Source organism: Micropterus dolomieu, linkage group LG20 (assembly GCF_021292245.1).
Source record: "Micropterus dolomieu isolate WLL.071019.BEF.003 ecotype Adirondacks linkage group LG20, ASM2129224v1, whole genome shotgun sequence".
Lineage (NCBI taxonomy): Eukaryota > Metazoa > Chordata > Actinopteri > Centrarchiformes > Centrarchidae > Micropterus > Micropterus dolomieu.
The window spans coordinates 34,637,453-34,653,695 of record NC_060169.1 but is presented as its reverse complement, the minus strand read 5'-3'; the positions used below and the strand labels follow the sequence as shown (position 1 = coordinate 34,653,695).

General features: G+C 41.4%; 1 long non-coding RNA gene across 1 annotated transcript; it reads left to right on the top strand.

Annotated features, from left to right (window-relative positions):
- Window positions 1-613: 613 nt before the first annotated feature.
- On the top strand, window positions 614-1,073 carry LOC123958445. The gene is made up of 2 exons (XR_006822066.1): window positions 614-801; window positions 877-1,073. It is a non-coding gene; the product is annotated as an uncharacterized LOC123958445 (long non-coding RNA).
- Window positions 1,074-16,243: the final 15,170 nt, after the last annotated feature.

Here is a 16,243-nt window from a genome sequence, read left to right as displayed (position 1 = left end):
CACCATTTGAGGTTTGATTGCCACTCATTTAATTACGCCATGTTGTTGCGCTCTCTTCTTCTGTAATGGTATTATTGGTGACACCTGATGCTTATCTCGAATAACCAACTCCTAATAATCACATTATGATGGCCAGTAATGTGACCAAATAAGCAAGCTGCCACCCCAATTGGTTAGTTACGCCAATAAGGGCTTTTATATGCTTGTAAGTGTGTAGTGCATGCCATTAATAAAAGTTTACTTATTTATTTACATGAAAATCATATTAACTTTTGCATTTTGTTGAATTATTCACTTAATTGTTATCTTTGTGTACTGCTCTATGTCCATCCTGCTCTGTGTTGCAGGGGGCTGGAGCCAATCTCAGCTCACATTGGCCCTGATTTATCATTCTTGCGTAGAAATGGGCGTATATGTTGGCGTAAGATTATGCTTACACTCCTCTCACCATGTGATTCATGAAGCTGTGCGTACCTTTGAAATCCAGGTGTACGCAATACCTGCCCTTGATTAATGCCGCGGCTGAAAACGATCTCCCATTAGAATAACACGCCCCTATATATTCAATTTTCTGCTTCCCCAACGGCCTCATTTTACGCCATGGACACACGGAAGATGGCAAAGAAGAGAAACTTCTCCAACATGGAGATCGAGACTATCACCAGGGAAGTGGAAAGAAATAAAATTGTTTTATTTGGGAGTTTAAAGAGTGGGATTAAAGGTGCCCACAAAAACAAAATATGGACCCAAATTACGACTTCCGTTAATAGTGTGGGGGTTGAGAAGCGCACTCCAGCAGAGGTAAGAATGTTTTATTGCTTAATATAGACCAATATTTATCAAGTTAAGCATGCGTTTTCTTGTTCTTTATTGTAGGTGAAAGAAAAGATACAGAGATCGCCACAAAGAGGCGCGTCTTGGCTCTGAAGAGGAGCCAGAGTCAGACTGGGGGAGCCCCGGATCCAAGTCTCCAGCTAACGCCGAACGAGGAGCGGGATTAATGACGCTTATTGTTATTTAGAAGAAGATTATTATTATTAATTTATTTTAAAAGAAGAAGAATTTCATTTTTATTATTTTGTCAGTCTGAATTATTTTTTGTTCATTGAAAGCCTTTCATTACTGAACCCAGTCCGTGCGCACCTGCCGGGCCTAACCCTGAAATGTCAGGTACAGGCTCCACTGGGTATAGCTGAGGCCTGAGTACAGATTTATCCTGTCATCTATCATTCTGTTTAAGTGCAGTTATAGTTTTTGCGTTGAAGAGGCTACAATTCCTACTATTGTGACATCAAGGGATGATGCTTACATTTTGTTTAATGCAAGATATTAGTCAAACGCTGAGCAAGAAAAACATAGACAAACCAATCTCGTGTTGCTTTAGAAACATTTTATTCTCTTCAAAATGTTGAGAAAAGCAAAACACTGCGAATAAAAATAAATAAATAACCTTAGATGGCATTTTGAATGCACATTTGGGTGCTGACTTGTGGCTGGTTCCGTGAATCTGCAGCGTGCATTTTTCCGTTTTTAGGCAATAAAATAGTCAGTTTGACCTGCAACTTTTATTTGTATCACAGCCTATTTTTGTTTGGATATACACTGAAATAAAAGCAACCCCAAATAAACTACAAATGAAGGAATACATATGCATACAAATCAAATGCTTTGGTAAAGTCACACAAATTAAACATTGAAGTCCATGTTGCACAAAAATAAACACTGAAGTTTATAATTACTATGTTGTTTTTTTTACAGTGGGTCATAATATATCATATCTTTTAGTTTCTCAGTGTGTTTTGTGGTGTTAGGAATTGTTGTTCTGTGCATTTCCGCACTAACTCAAAACTTGGTTACATGTACACCACCTCCTGAGCTGGCGTAGGATTTGAGCGTGCCGTACGCCAACGTCCATATTGATAAATCTCAAAGTCACTGGTTTTGGGAGTACACAAGGTTTACGCTGGAAATTTGGTGTACGCACTTTTCATAAATGAGGGCCATTGGGTGAGAGGCTGGGTACACCCTGAACAGGTCGCTAGTCTTTCACAGGGCTGACATATAGAGACAGACACCCATTAACCCAACCTGCATGTCTTTGGAACAAGCAAGAGAAGTTCACACAGGAAGGCCCCAGCTGGCCAGAAGGCTCAAAGCGACAACCTTCTTGGTCGCAACTGCACCGCCCCTGCTGTACTGTTGTGTATATATAAAAATGTGATAATAAAATGATTGCAAATATTTTTATTATTTTCTTATTAAAACTCAAAATGTGAAAAACTATTGAAGTGGTCACCTTTGTCACAAACTAGGCTTGCACATATGATGAAGATGACAAAATAAGGAAGTATTTTGGGTCTTATGTATTACATGGGTTATACATGCACAAATATATTTCCATTTTGTTTGGCAAAACGTTATTCAAAGACAATGAGAGGTACAGTATGTTGTCTGACATAGTGATGTTAATTATATTTTGGGTCACTTAGACCCCAGAGAGGTCTACCTCCCTTTTAATCATGTGTATACATTTTAGAATGATGAAGCTGATAAAACAATGAACTGTGTTGTGCTGTTGAAGAGGGCTCTGTGTCTGCAGGACGCAAACAGAAAATTAGGTTTAAGACAACAATGATCTGCCCAAAACTCAATCAATTTGACATTGTGTTTTCAAGCTTGTGTTTTCTGTTGATAACTTTGCCACTATGTGAATCATTATTTGAAGAGTTTCACAGTGTGCATAAAGCATGTTTTCATTAATTATGCAATGCATGCATCAGCAGGTTACCAATCGATAACTCTGATAGTGGTCTTGGTCTTGTATGCCAATCCATCTACCAGCGTCTTTGAGCTTTGCTCAGAAAGTTAACCTCCATGTCGTTTGGTCTGACACCAGTTTTTGAAACTAGACCATCTGATGGCTGTCTGAGTCAGTTTGTCAGAAGCATCTGTGGTGAAGTGATAACAAACTACATGCTAACTCCCATGCTCCTCCCCTACATGAAAAGAATATCCGTCTGTCTAACAAGGATACAGGCCCATACCTAGAGAGTTAGCGCTTCACGTCTTCAACAAATGGACTTACACCTCTTCCTCTATCTCCCGCTCTAGCAGAGCTCAGGGAAGGCAGGCACCCGTCTACTTCCCTCTGTCTCTCTCTATATTAAATCAACCAATCAGGGGGTGTCAGTCATGCATCCCAGCTCGCGGCTGACAAGTTGGCAGTTGCGATGCAAGAGCGGTTCATTCATTCCGATGACACTCTGCCAATATCTGTATGGTGGAAGCCGCACGTCTCTGCCTTCTTGCTCTTAGTCAGTGGAAACAGATTCAGGCAGACATACAGGGAGAGAGATGGGCATCGAACCGAGCAGAATTAAAAGCTTTGACTGTAAGTCTTCAGATCTGGGGTGTCTGACTTGCCAGTTTGAATTGTGACTGATAACGCAGCAGGAAAGTTTACAGAGGAAACAGCTTGTCTTCCTGCCAGCAAAGCTCAATCTTTAATGTCTGTGGATGCAGGTCTTACTGAAGTGTAATAGCATGTTTGTGTGTTGAGGCTTGTTGTGGAACTTGAAACTTGGGGGCATATTGATGTAGCCAGGAGGGTGCTGAGACAGAGCAAGCGCTGCTCACTGGGCTTGAACTGTTACCGGAGGGGGCCCTTTGGGGCCTCGGACCATCATCAATAACATCACCAGTAACACAATCACCATGACATCAACTCAAAGTCAAAGTATAAACAGCCATGCTTTACTCTTGGCAGCTCTTTATAAACCCTCGTCACATTTATTGAAATTTCTAATGTGTAGATGTTATGAAAATCAATGAAAAATGTAAAAATCTCAAGAACTCAAATAAAAACAGAACCATCTGTACAGTATAGAAACTTCATAAATAACGTTCTTCTGCCCACATCTGTGAAGCAGAAAGTAAACTGTACAAGTTCAAAGCCAATGCCACGAGTAAGTCCTTGGAGTATTAGCTGAGAAATTGTGCAATAAATAAAGCCAAACAACACCTATTCTAAAACGTATGCTTCTAAATGCTGATAATTGTGTTTTTCTGTGCAGTATGTTTTTAGAATACACAATGACTTCAGATGCTTTGCCTCTAATGAGAGACCTGTCCCAAGTGGGTCAAGCATTCTTGGTGAAACAGCTAATTAAGTGGCAATTAACCAGCGCTGTCTGCCAGAAAACTAAACATAGTCATGGCAAATTACTTGGAGCGTGCCAAAATGGCTGCTTGTTAGTCCAGCCACCACAGCATTAGCTGAAAAAAAAAATCTTTTATTTTTCCTAAAATGAGATTAGAAAATTACAAAACAACACTGATCTTTGACTTTACTCCTCTAAAATCATAAATGATTAAGGATCATGTAAAACAAGGATATAGAAGAAAGGGAGAGTGAGGAAGCAAGCCTTTGGACGCAGAGGAAGCAATGCATGAGATGCATGTTTTGTCTTAAGTGGGATACATATGGGCCTTAACACTGGGTGACAGAGTGTGTGATGTTTTCCTATCTTTCATTATCAGGCAGCCAGCCGGGCCACCAGACATTACCTGTTGATGACCGAGTGGACCGGCGACCTGATGGACAGATGGATGGGATCATTGATGAATGTCTGGCAGGTGCTTTGTCAGTCTGGAAGGCAATCTAAAACCCAGGGAGAGGAGAGAAACCACTTAGACTCTAGGGACACCTCTAACGTTTCTTACTAAACACAAAATCCCACCTGCCCCCACCTCTAACAAACCCCCACTCGCAATCAAATTACAGCATCACACTTGGCATTAATAAGGCTGCTTTACAATGCTTTTGTCACCTATAATGGCTGGCTATGTCGCTCCAATATCAGCTGGGTCTAATTTAGAAAAATGCCCATAGAGCAGGTCAATCTCCTCTCTCATACGTGATGACTGATAGATCCAATACCTCTGGAATCAGATAAAACTTTGACAAATGGCCCCGCGCTGGCCTGAGCGGTGTTGGCGAGGACGGCAGGGAGCCGGGGAGCTGCTGTGTCCACGGCCAGCCCTGTCCCTCTATCCCATCACACCAGCACTGGCTTTGATCAATGGGGCCACAGTTCAGACACACACACATACTGAGACAGGTCCTAGGCCCCGCCATCACATGATTAAAAGGCCTAGAGGATATTGCTTTCCCACCATTCACCCTACCACAAAAAGAAAAGAAAAAAAACTTCATAAAACTAAGACAACAGCATTTTCCTTCGCCACTCCCCCCCCCCCCCCCCCCCCCCCCCCCCCCCCCCCCCCCTCTCCATTGCCCCTTTTCTTTTTCTTTCAGCATGCAAATTAGGGTTGATTAGAAAGAGAGAGGATGCTAAGTAATATAAGATAGATTTCACCTTCCTCCTACTTTTGTCCTCTCTCTACTGAGCAAAGGGAGAAGAATCCCTCTCTTTTCCTTGTTATTGTTGTTTTCCATCTACCTTCAGCCACAGGACACCCGGCGCCCTAACCTTGCATTAATCACAGCCCGGCTGATAAATCGACCCACCGATTAGCATGATAGATAGTCCAAAATGTAAATACTACCACACATTACTAATTGGCTCCATCTACCTAGAGACGCATCTGTAGTTGCTCTTTCAACGTGGAGGATAACTTTGGCCAAGCGGGCTCGGCTTTGGATCATTAAAGAGATGTAGAGTTATCATCTGTTTGGGAATCTCTCTCCTTATACGATTTCTCTTTCGATTTTACCTCCAGCCTTCTGTCCCCATGTATATGGCGGTTTATATATTTTGTTTGTGAGGAAAGATGGCAAAGATATCTACATACATATAACACACACACACACACACACACACACACACACACACACACAAACACACACACCTGTACACTGTCTGTTATAACAGATGGTGTGGAGGGTTGTTAAGGGGCTTAAATGCTATTGATCAGCCAGGGAAATCAATTGATAACGCAAACACACAACCACAGACGACCATCTCAGTACACTTAACCACAGCAGTCACAACACACACACACACATATTTCTAATAGACTTGTGTCTGTGTGTTCGTATGTGGGAATGTTTAATGTTAAAGTTACCATTAGTTCATCTGCACTGTGAGCTGTGTGGTGGACAAGTTATAAAGTTCATTTCCCATCTATGAGCCTCTGACTTGTTGAAAACAGAAAGAGTGAATTTGGTGCTATATGTACAGTATGTGTCTATCCCAGCAGCCATCAACCTATTACATCCTGTGACATCATCAATCCGGATTTACATACAAAGTGCCAGCCAAAGTGTTTCTTTATTGCACTGAGCACAGTAAACCTGCAATAACTGATCTTTATTGATCACATGGAGGCAAAAACTAGTTGGAAATAAGTTGTGAATTCAACATTGAGATATAACCTTGTCATTTACACATCCAGCAGTTACTGAGCAACATTATTATTCATTTCGATGCGTGTTTCTGGCCACCTGGCAGATGTAAGTGTAAAACTTTCTGTCTTTTAGCTCTGCTATTCAGGACCTTCCCCATCTGAAGGTTGTCCCCCCTAAAATATCATTAAATAATAATATGTATACACAAAATAATTGTGTAAGTAGTAAAAAAATACAAAGACAAAAGGAGTAAAAGTAATGCGTTTAGAGTTTAGAAACATTTTGAGTCACTCCTCCCTTGCTTCACAGTGGTTTGGTCCACTGCCTGCTTTCCCTCTTTACGTCACCCACACACACAAGTGTGGCGGTAGAGAGCAAAGTTTGAATCTCTTCAGTAGTTGTGAAACTCCAGTAAGTAGGCTGGCAAGGCTACTTTATTCACATTAAACCTCAGATGAAGTGACTATTTTCTCTTAATACAGATGATGCTGAGTCATTATTAAATTACTAATGACAAAAAAAAAATTACGATAACCAATTTATTTTTCCATGAGTCTACTATGTTAGCAATTTTAACATTGCCTAACTTGTTTGGTAGCTTCGGTCTATCTGTGAACTGATATTAGGCAAATACTGTAGATCTTCCGTTGTGTTGGGTTTTGCTCACTATGATCGGTGAGCTTGCTGCGGTTGAATATCTATTTAAGAGACGTCCTCTGTCCCAGAGGATATGTTGAGGACACAAGATAATTTAATAATTAGAATATGGTGGTGAACCAATGAACATAACTCATATTTAAACAACTATCGCTTTGTGTTGTTGGCCATGTAAAATGACAGAGAAAAGAAATGCAGACATAAGATTTTTCAGTACAAGTAAAAACAAATCCCCATTTGGTGACATCATTTGTGTCCCTTTCAAAAATTTCTCTTGAGATATTTTATGTTTGTTGTACCCCCAAATGAAATTTACGCCCATGCATTACGGCGTTCCATTATTTTTGGAGCTTGACCCCTACCATGGACTTTTTTAGTGCAATACACCAATAATCTATTGAGTACCCCATAAACTTCTGGATTATCAGTCCATACAAATCATCCAGCCATCCGAACAATCTGTCTTTAATCCATCCTGGCTGTGTTTACACTTTGCCTTTATGATATCAGACAGCTATTGCATGATGATGCATTCAGTGTAAATGGCATATAAATGAATATCCCTGACTTTCAAATTAGCATAGTGAAAATGTTACTTTTGCTTCCTCCCTCCATCCCTCTAACATGTCTGCCTGTCTTGCAGCCACAGCAGCAGTTAAATTCTCCATGTGTTGCAGCCTGGTGAGGAAGCTCTTGTCTGTGACCACTGTATGCAAAACGTGGCATTAGTCACCAGCTAGCCTCCACTGACACGCCTGCAGTGTGAGGGAGATTAATGCCTACTAGGGACACTTTATTATTCTCTCCCTCCCTTTCTCTTTTTCTCAGTCTCTCTCTCTCATTCTCTCTCAGTCTTTCTGCCTCACCAACGGGCCACACAATTAATTGTCTGCTGCGTGTCTCCCTCCTCTCCTTCCATTGCGTTATCCCTCCCTCCCTCTTTCTCTTGCCAGAGTGACAGATGTGGAGGAGAGGTGCACGATATGGAGTGGAGAGATGAAGGTGGGGGGATTTAAGTGTGTGTCTGTGTAGGTGGGTGTGGATGGGTGGAGCGGTGCAGGACCCATGCTTTTGGCCTTGACAAGCACCTCCCATCCTTGGCCTACCCTTTCCTGCCAGCACACACACGCGGGTAAGTAGTTTTAGTCGGAGCTACTGCACCAATCTTAGGACTTACTGAATTGATGTAGTGTTTTTAATATATATTATGTGAATTGCATGTGACCTTTTATATTCACTTCATCATTTGTACAGTATTTTCATTACTTTTAGTATGAAATCTGGATAATATAAAGTAAGTGATGACAGCACAGTGGGAAGCCAAGTACTGACTGACATCAAGTGAAATCCAAGCAAAACGTAAATGTTGCACTAATTTGTAATTTCTAGAATGAAGACATTGTCCACAAGTGCAAAAACCTGGACCCCCAGGGTGGGACACCTGTTTGGTTGAATACCCTTGCAGTAGAGCCGTGTCATGGGCTCCATATCGCCCACAGATTGTCCCATTCCCATATCCTCTCCTCCTCTCCAACTTTCATGCTGAGTTCATGTTCTTGCCTGTGTAGTTGCTATGGCTGCTTTGACATAAAGTATCCTATACTGGTGTACATTTGCTGTCTGCTGTACTGTTGTGCAAAACATTCTAAAATAGTGTTAAATTAATGTTAATGACTCTTAGATATGACTTATCCTGGCCACTGAAATTAATGCAAGAACCATGAATTTTGAGCAGCATTTTGTATTTCATAAAAAAAACATCTATTTCAACCTGTTCTAACTCCCCAACTCGTCACATATGGACACATGTTGAAGACCCATCGCCGTCAGTTTGTAAGGCACTGGGGATCCCTTTCGCGTCATAGTTCAGCGCAGTGAGGGAAGCCCTGTAGTGTCAGTTTTTGATGGTATATGATATTTAACAGAGAAGACTGAGTAAGGAGGTGGTTGGGGTGGATGGAGGGCCAGAAGCTGGACTTTGAACCAGGACAGCGGTGTTCGTGTCCCGTGTAAAACAAAAAGTCAACATTAAATATTTTTATTGAAGTTAGGCAAGTTACGTAAATTGCGTATGTGTTATGTGTTAACTGACATATGTAGATATTTTAACCCAAACCATGATCTTTCCAAACCTTAACCAATCAGTTTTGTTGCCTAAAGCTAACCAAATTGCAACGTTTCACAACTTTAATAAAGTGCTGTTTCAAAATGGCGATGTTTCAAAATGCTAGCGTTTGATTTTGAAAGTGTAACCGGACATTGCATCCGTTTGTTGTTGCTAAGCATTGCTGACTTGACCGCGGAGCCTCAAATGTCTAAAAATGACCCAGGGCGTTAAAAAGCGATGCCAATGGGCCTTGACCAAGCGTCAATATGTGATGTGTCGGGAATGAGAATGTTTTGGTCATTTTGACAGGCACTGACTTGTTTAGATATAATAATAAAAAATAGAATAATACTATATTTAATAGATCAAATACTAGCATCTAATCCAGTAGTATAATAAGTAGGTACTTACTAAAGACTTGCTTGATATTTCTATGTTTTGCAAGGTGCATTGTTGTTCAGAGGGCAGATCAGAAATATGTGCATGGATGTTTTTACCCTATATATGTCCATAGCTGAATTGCTTATGGATAACATGTTAACATGCATTATTTATTAATAAATCACATTAACATGCTTGCGATTTGTACAGTGTCTCCCCTGTCTGAGAAAGTTTACACAGTAAAACCTGTTAATCCCACACACTTAGCATACCTCTGTCTGTGGCAGCGATATTTTATGTCAAGTTGTTTGACAGCGAAGAAAGGGAAAAAGGGAGGGGAGGGGGAGTTCAGAAAGTAGCAATGAAGAAGTTGATAGGACACAACACAAACCGTTAGCTATGAAAGAGTCTAAATGACTCCATGTTTCACAGGAAGACGTTGAACAGATGTTAGGGAGAGCTGTACATACACACCTACACACACCCCACTGATCAGAAAACGTGACACATTTTTCAGCCACAGGGGGAAAAAAGAGAGACACAGAGAGAGCAAACATCCTTTAAAAGTTGACATTAGGTATTCAGATGCCAGAGAGCAAAGTGCCAGCAATTAAACCAATCAATCTTGTTGTTGCTCTGGAGCCAACATCTGGTCCAGTGGTCCTGGTAGACCACTGTCTAGGGGTGGGGTTTGGGGCTTTGGGGTGGACAGACACTTTGAGCTGTCCTTCAGTGATCTCTCTCTCTCTCCCTCCCTCTCTCTTTCTCTCTCTCTCACTCTCTATCACACACACACACTCACAAAAGAGGAATAAGAAGAAAACATGCTCAGATATACACACACACACACACACACACACACACACACCCTCGTCCCAGGTCCGTACGGGCCTGATGTCAGCTGGTTCTGCTGTGTTGTTTCCTTTTGTTATAAATAACAACAGGCCACCTGGACTCCTCCAGCCCGTTACCACAGCCCTGGCATATGTGTGTATGTGTGTGTGTGTGTGTGTGTGTGTGCAAGGCCTTAATGATCCCCCAGGCTAGCCAGGCTGAGCCGAGGCTCAAAGCAGTGCAGAGCACCTCATCCGGGCTAATGGGACAGTAGAGGATTGCGCGCGCGCGTGTGTGTGTGTGTGTGTGTTTGTATGTTTGCATGAGTGGGTGTGTTTGCGTGAGTATATGTGTTTATGCATGGAGTGTGTTTGCATACATACACATGAACTCATGTACTGTACATAAGAATGTGCATTTGTATACCTGTCTGCGCATGTGTGTGAGTGTGTGTGTGTGTTAATGGGACGGTGGAGGATTGGTTGGAGGACTGACTGGTGGCAGAGACGGATGGCCTGGGACAGAGACTGTGCTGACAACCAGTGAATACGGGGCAACGTTGCAGAAAGGTCAACACCGCACACACACACACACACACACACACACACACACAAATAATGTCAGGAGGGGAGGTGCAAAAAGTGTGCGCTCCTCCTCTCTGCTTATGTGACTTTCAAAGTTTTGATGGTGTGTGTCAGTGTGTGTTTAAGTATGAATGTTTATAGTGCACATTTTAAGGAAGGAAGGAAATTACATTTGCATTCAGTCATCATACTATATATATACTTGCCATCATACTATAATTTGGGCAATTAAACCAATGAGTAGCTTGAGTGATTTTCAATGCACCAACTCGGTGTATTTTAAAATTCTTCAACAATGCTTGTTACAGAGATATACATATGATATACATATGATATACATATGGGTAAAAATGTAAAGGAAAAACCTAAATAACTGAGTGGAGAAACATATCAAATGAAGGTGCTTCCATATTGGGCATGAGAGGTCACTGAATGGTTTGATAAGTGCAAAACATATGCAGTCACCAGATCTCAACCCAACTGAACACCTTTTGAGCAATGTGTTAGACAGCGCTCTCCATCACCGTCATCAAAACATCAAATGAAGCGTGCAGGCAGAGCATATAAATCTTTTATAGGGTGATTGGTATCTGCAATATGCTTCACAATGATTGGCTCGTTCTAAGCTGTTCTGTTCTGCTCAGAAATATCCTACACTAAAGTTCACAACCAAGTACATTTCTGGCAGGTTTTCCAATTCTGTTTTTTGCTTATTTACATATTAACAATGATTTACAAAAATGACGTATGAAGTATATTAGCAAGGCTGCGCAGTTCCAGTGTGACAGTTAGGTAAGTTAACATACTTTTGTAGCTGCACATATGTTACTGTATGTCACGTTAGCGCTGTGAAACAGTTGTAAACAACACTATAAAGTAGATAATTGAGTATCATTCTACTTTATGCTAGCTGAAAAGAAAGACTTTAACTAAGATTTATGTATGTTTTTAAGGGAGGATTAGCTCTCTCAGCAGAATCCTTGCTGTGCTCTGATTCTTGCTAGATATCTTTTAAGTCATATTTTGGTAGATTGGTTCTACTGTTCTAAACCAGGGTAGTCATCCATTTATTAATGTTGCCTCTGATTAAAGTTTTCATGGGTATTGTGAAATTGTGATGATTTTACATGACATAGACAGAAAGTACAGCTCAGTACCACTTAGATTTGTTTTACTTTTATTATAGCTCTAGAAATCAACACAGTCCCTCTCAGTCCACAAAGAGCCCACCTTCAGCCCTACATTTAAAACTGTGTACTTGATTCACCAGCAGTGTGGGACATGGAGTTTTCTACCACTTCATGTGTTTTTCTAATCATCCTTACTTTGTCTCACCAAGAAATTAACTGCAGAGAACAGCCCAGTAACATGCTCCCAAAAATAGGGATCTGACAACTCTGTGACATTTAGAAAAAGCAAGCAGGCAATGTGAATTAATTATTATTAGTAGTAAGGAGTTTGTCTGCCATATTAATCTAAAACTCCCTCCACTTTTTTCTTCCTGCAGAGTGATACAATATATCTGATGATCCTGACACCAAGAGACTGCACTGTTCCTACCATGCTGCACTCCTTCATTGATTATACAATAACACCAATTTGGGAATATGAAGGTGGTGGAGGGAAAGCTGACCTCATGACCTGTCTGTGCGACAGTGGGTGTGTGCCAGCGGGAAGTCCCTGTGGTCTGAAGCATATGTCTGGCCCTGCTAAAGTCAAGGGGTTAAATAGGATTCAGACCAGGGAATACATTGCTCTAGGTCTGGCACTAATACAGCAGTCCGCTACCTCTAACACAGTGGTATCAGAGGCTGTTTAAGTAATAAACGGCCACATTTAGGCCATATTTACACACATCGTCACTGATGTGTTGAGTGAAAACTTATGAGAGATGCAATGGTCTATAATAAATTTGATATACATATATATATATATATATATATATACACTTTTTTAAAATTAGTATAATTATGTGTGTATGGAGTTGTTGATGAATGTGAAACAGAATGAATATAGGCTACCTGGGACAGAGTTTGACGGTGTATGTGAGACTATTAATTTTTGCAAGTGATTGTGACCGTGTGTGGGTACCATGAGCAGCTAATAAAAGAAACTGAATGTGTGTGTGTGAGACAGATTCATGGTACATGTGTCATAAAGTTTTAGTATACGAGTGAGTGTTCAACTGAAAAGGATCCTGATTACCTCAGTGAAAACAAAACCTGTACAGTTAGCAAAGTTTGGGCTACAAGGGGCATCTTTGCAAGCAAGATTAATTACCTTCTCTTCTTCTTCATAACACTGTAAGCCAGTCAGGAAACGTAATATTTACCGTTGCATTAATTGATTTTTAACCACTTGGGGACAAAACACAGTTGTTATCGCTGACACATTAGCAACAAAATTGCCTGTTAACAGGAGTTTGAGTAAGATATTATGATGGTGAATATAAGAATGTACAATTGTGCATAGTGTGTATGGGACAGTATAGGGCTGTACTGCACACTGGTAGATGGGCACATGAAAATGCCCACATACACCCACAAATGAGTTGTGAGTATAAACATAATTACCTGTGCTGCTTTACCTGCCACAACATGTTTTGTTCAAAAAGGGATTAGAAATGCATGCTAAGGGTAGGAAGGTCCTGTGTGGATATTGTGTGCTTGGAGTTACCCCTGCCTTAACATGTTGGTCCAGCTGGGTCAGTGTCCATCCTCACGCTCCAGCCCCCAGGCAGTGACATCCAGACCCTTGATCTCCATTTCTTTCTGCCACACAAACACATTTTCTGCAACCTGCAACAGATGATGATTGTAATCTAAAATAAATGAAAGGGAAAAACACAGGAGAGGGGAGTGCGGGGGGGGCACAGAAAGAGGAGGGGAACCAGAAGGGAGAGAGACAGAGAGCATTATCACCTTGGCCGAGCATCAGGAGTTAGAAAAAAAAACAAAAGAGTGGGAGAGAGAAAAGAAGGTCCACGGGCAAATTCATCTTCCCCTGCTACAATCAATCTCTGGCCAAAAGAAATACACAATAACTAGGCAGGAAGAGGCCAAGATTAATGGGCCACCGACATCTCCACTGACCAGCATCCACCTTCCACCAATACCACCCCTCTTTCTCTCTCTCTCTCTCTCTCTCTCTCTCTCTCTCTGTCCCTCTATTTCACATGCCCTCTTTCTTTCTTCAGCCTGTCTCTCTCCCCCCCCCCCCCCCCCCCCCACCCCCCCACACACACACACACACACACACACACACACACACACACACACACACACACACACACACACACACACACACACACAAACACCTTGTCTCTGCCACATGCAGTGATCTATCGTTTCTGCTGACTGTTTTACAAGTGCATTAGCAAGCTTTAATGAGAGCGGCCAGTCACTGAGCAAATGCATGCAAGGGCAAACAAGGCCAGGCATGCCCACTAACTCTCAGCTCCAGCTGAGAGGAGACTGTTCCATTTGGATACCATTTAACTTTTTTATGTTTACTGGATATACACGTTAAACATTATATTTCCATTTTAAAATATTGCGTGACAAGAGGACTACAGAAACAAATTAACAATGGTGATTTACATATTACTTATTTACATATTCTGGGGCCTATATTTTGTGGAAACCTGAATAAATTGTAGGGTTTTTTTAGGAATAACTTACCAAAATTAGTTTTCACAAAAACATTTAAATTATTATAATTCCTTTCCCTTAAAAGATCTTATCTTCATAGAACTAGCATTACTTCCCGTGATGTATGCCACAGATCCAGGTCATGATGATTTATGCCAGCCTAAAAAGGCCTGTAAACCCCACTCCTGCTTATAAAAAGCTAGGAAAAGTGAGTTTCACCAGGTTTAGCCTGCAACACATTTCTAACAGGAATAAAAGTACATGAGATAACAAGGATAATAAATTATCAACATCAGGGGAAAGCAGTACATTCAGACTTCCGATGGGGAAGGCTTTGGCTGCAGCAAATGGGTTGTAGTGTGTGTCATTATATTGTATATCAGAGTAATCTTAGTTGCTTCATTGTTTTACAGTGCATGCAGCCAGCTCTCTATAAGTAACCGGTCATATCAGCAAACACAGCCCCAGTTGCCCTATGGGAGAAAATAACAAGTGTGTACATGGTGACTGTGTTCATGACCACATTTATTATCTGTTTTTGGATTTTATGTGTCTGTGCATGCACAGTCTGTGACTGTGTGTGTGTGTGTGTGTGTGTGTGTGTGTGTGTGTGTATGTGTGTGTGTGTGTGTGTGTTTTCCACGGGCCCTGGAGATCACAGAGAAGGCGCGGACTGAGAGAGAGCAGGTCCCCAGCCCACAGAGGTAAAAATTCATTTCTTGAGAGCTATATATCAATGGGCATTTGTTTAATGAGCGCCAGAGTGGAAAGATGTATAGAACATGTCACGCGTCCACTTGCAATGCGTTGTGGGTAGCAGATAGCATCACAGAGTGTGACCGCTCACTCTGTCTCCCTGCTCGCCTCTTTTATCTACAGCCTCCCTCCACCCGTTACAAATGGGGAGAGGGAACAAGAGGTAAAAATAATGGAGAGGAAAGAGCAGAAGAAAAAGGAAAACACACACACAAAGTCAGTTTGCACCAGCACTCAAATGTCTACATGTATTGCAAAAACACACTCTGTAGCTCGTACATGTGCAGACACAAGCATGATGCAAAACAACATATAACATCAGAAAAGAGGCATAAAAGGAATAGGATAGCTACAAAAACGAAGCAATAAAAGTGGAAAGAAATTTTGGATGAACGTGTTTTCTATAGCCATCTGTCTCAGCCAGGTAACAGCAGCTGATGTTAATTTGTTTTTTTTATCAGTCACATCTCAACATGAGTCTTACACACACATAAACTAAAGCACACATAGGTATAGACACACCAGCATGCTCCCTGGCATGCTTAACTAACCTGTATTTCCCCTCCTGGCGGATCCCCCTGCCTTTGCTACGATATGTAAATGGGATGCATGGGGAGGACGTGTGGGTAATTAATTGTAACTGGGGGAATAATGTTGCGCTGTCAGAGATGTCTCTGGTTTGTGTAACATTTTTTAAGAGTAATGTGGTTAAACTGGGAGTGTCTGTTAGCACTCGGTCTTAATTGTGCCGTGCTGGGAATGCTAAGGCTTAGCTAGCCTGCCTCCCTCCCTCCATGGGTCTTTGTCTGTGTGTGTCTCAGCAGTCTCGGCACAGAGAGGGAGAAGTATATTATCCCAACTTTGTGTGCAAGGAATTGATGATAACCAATGATAGTTATAATGA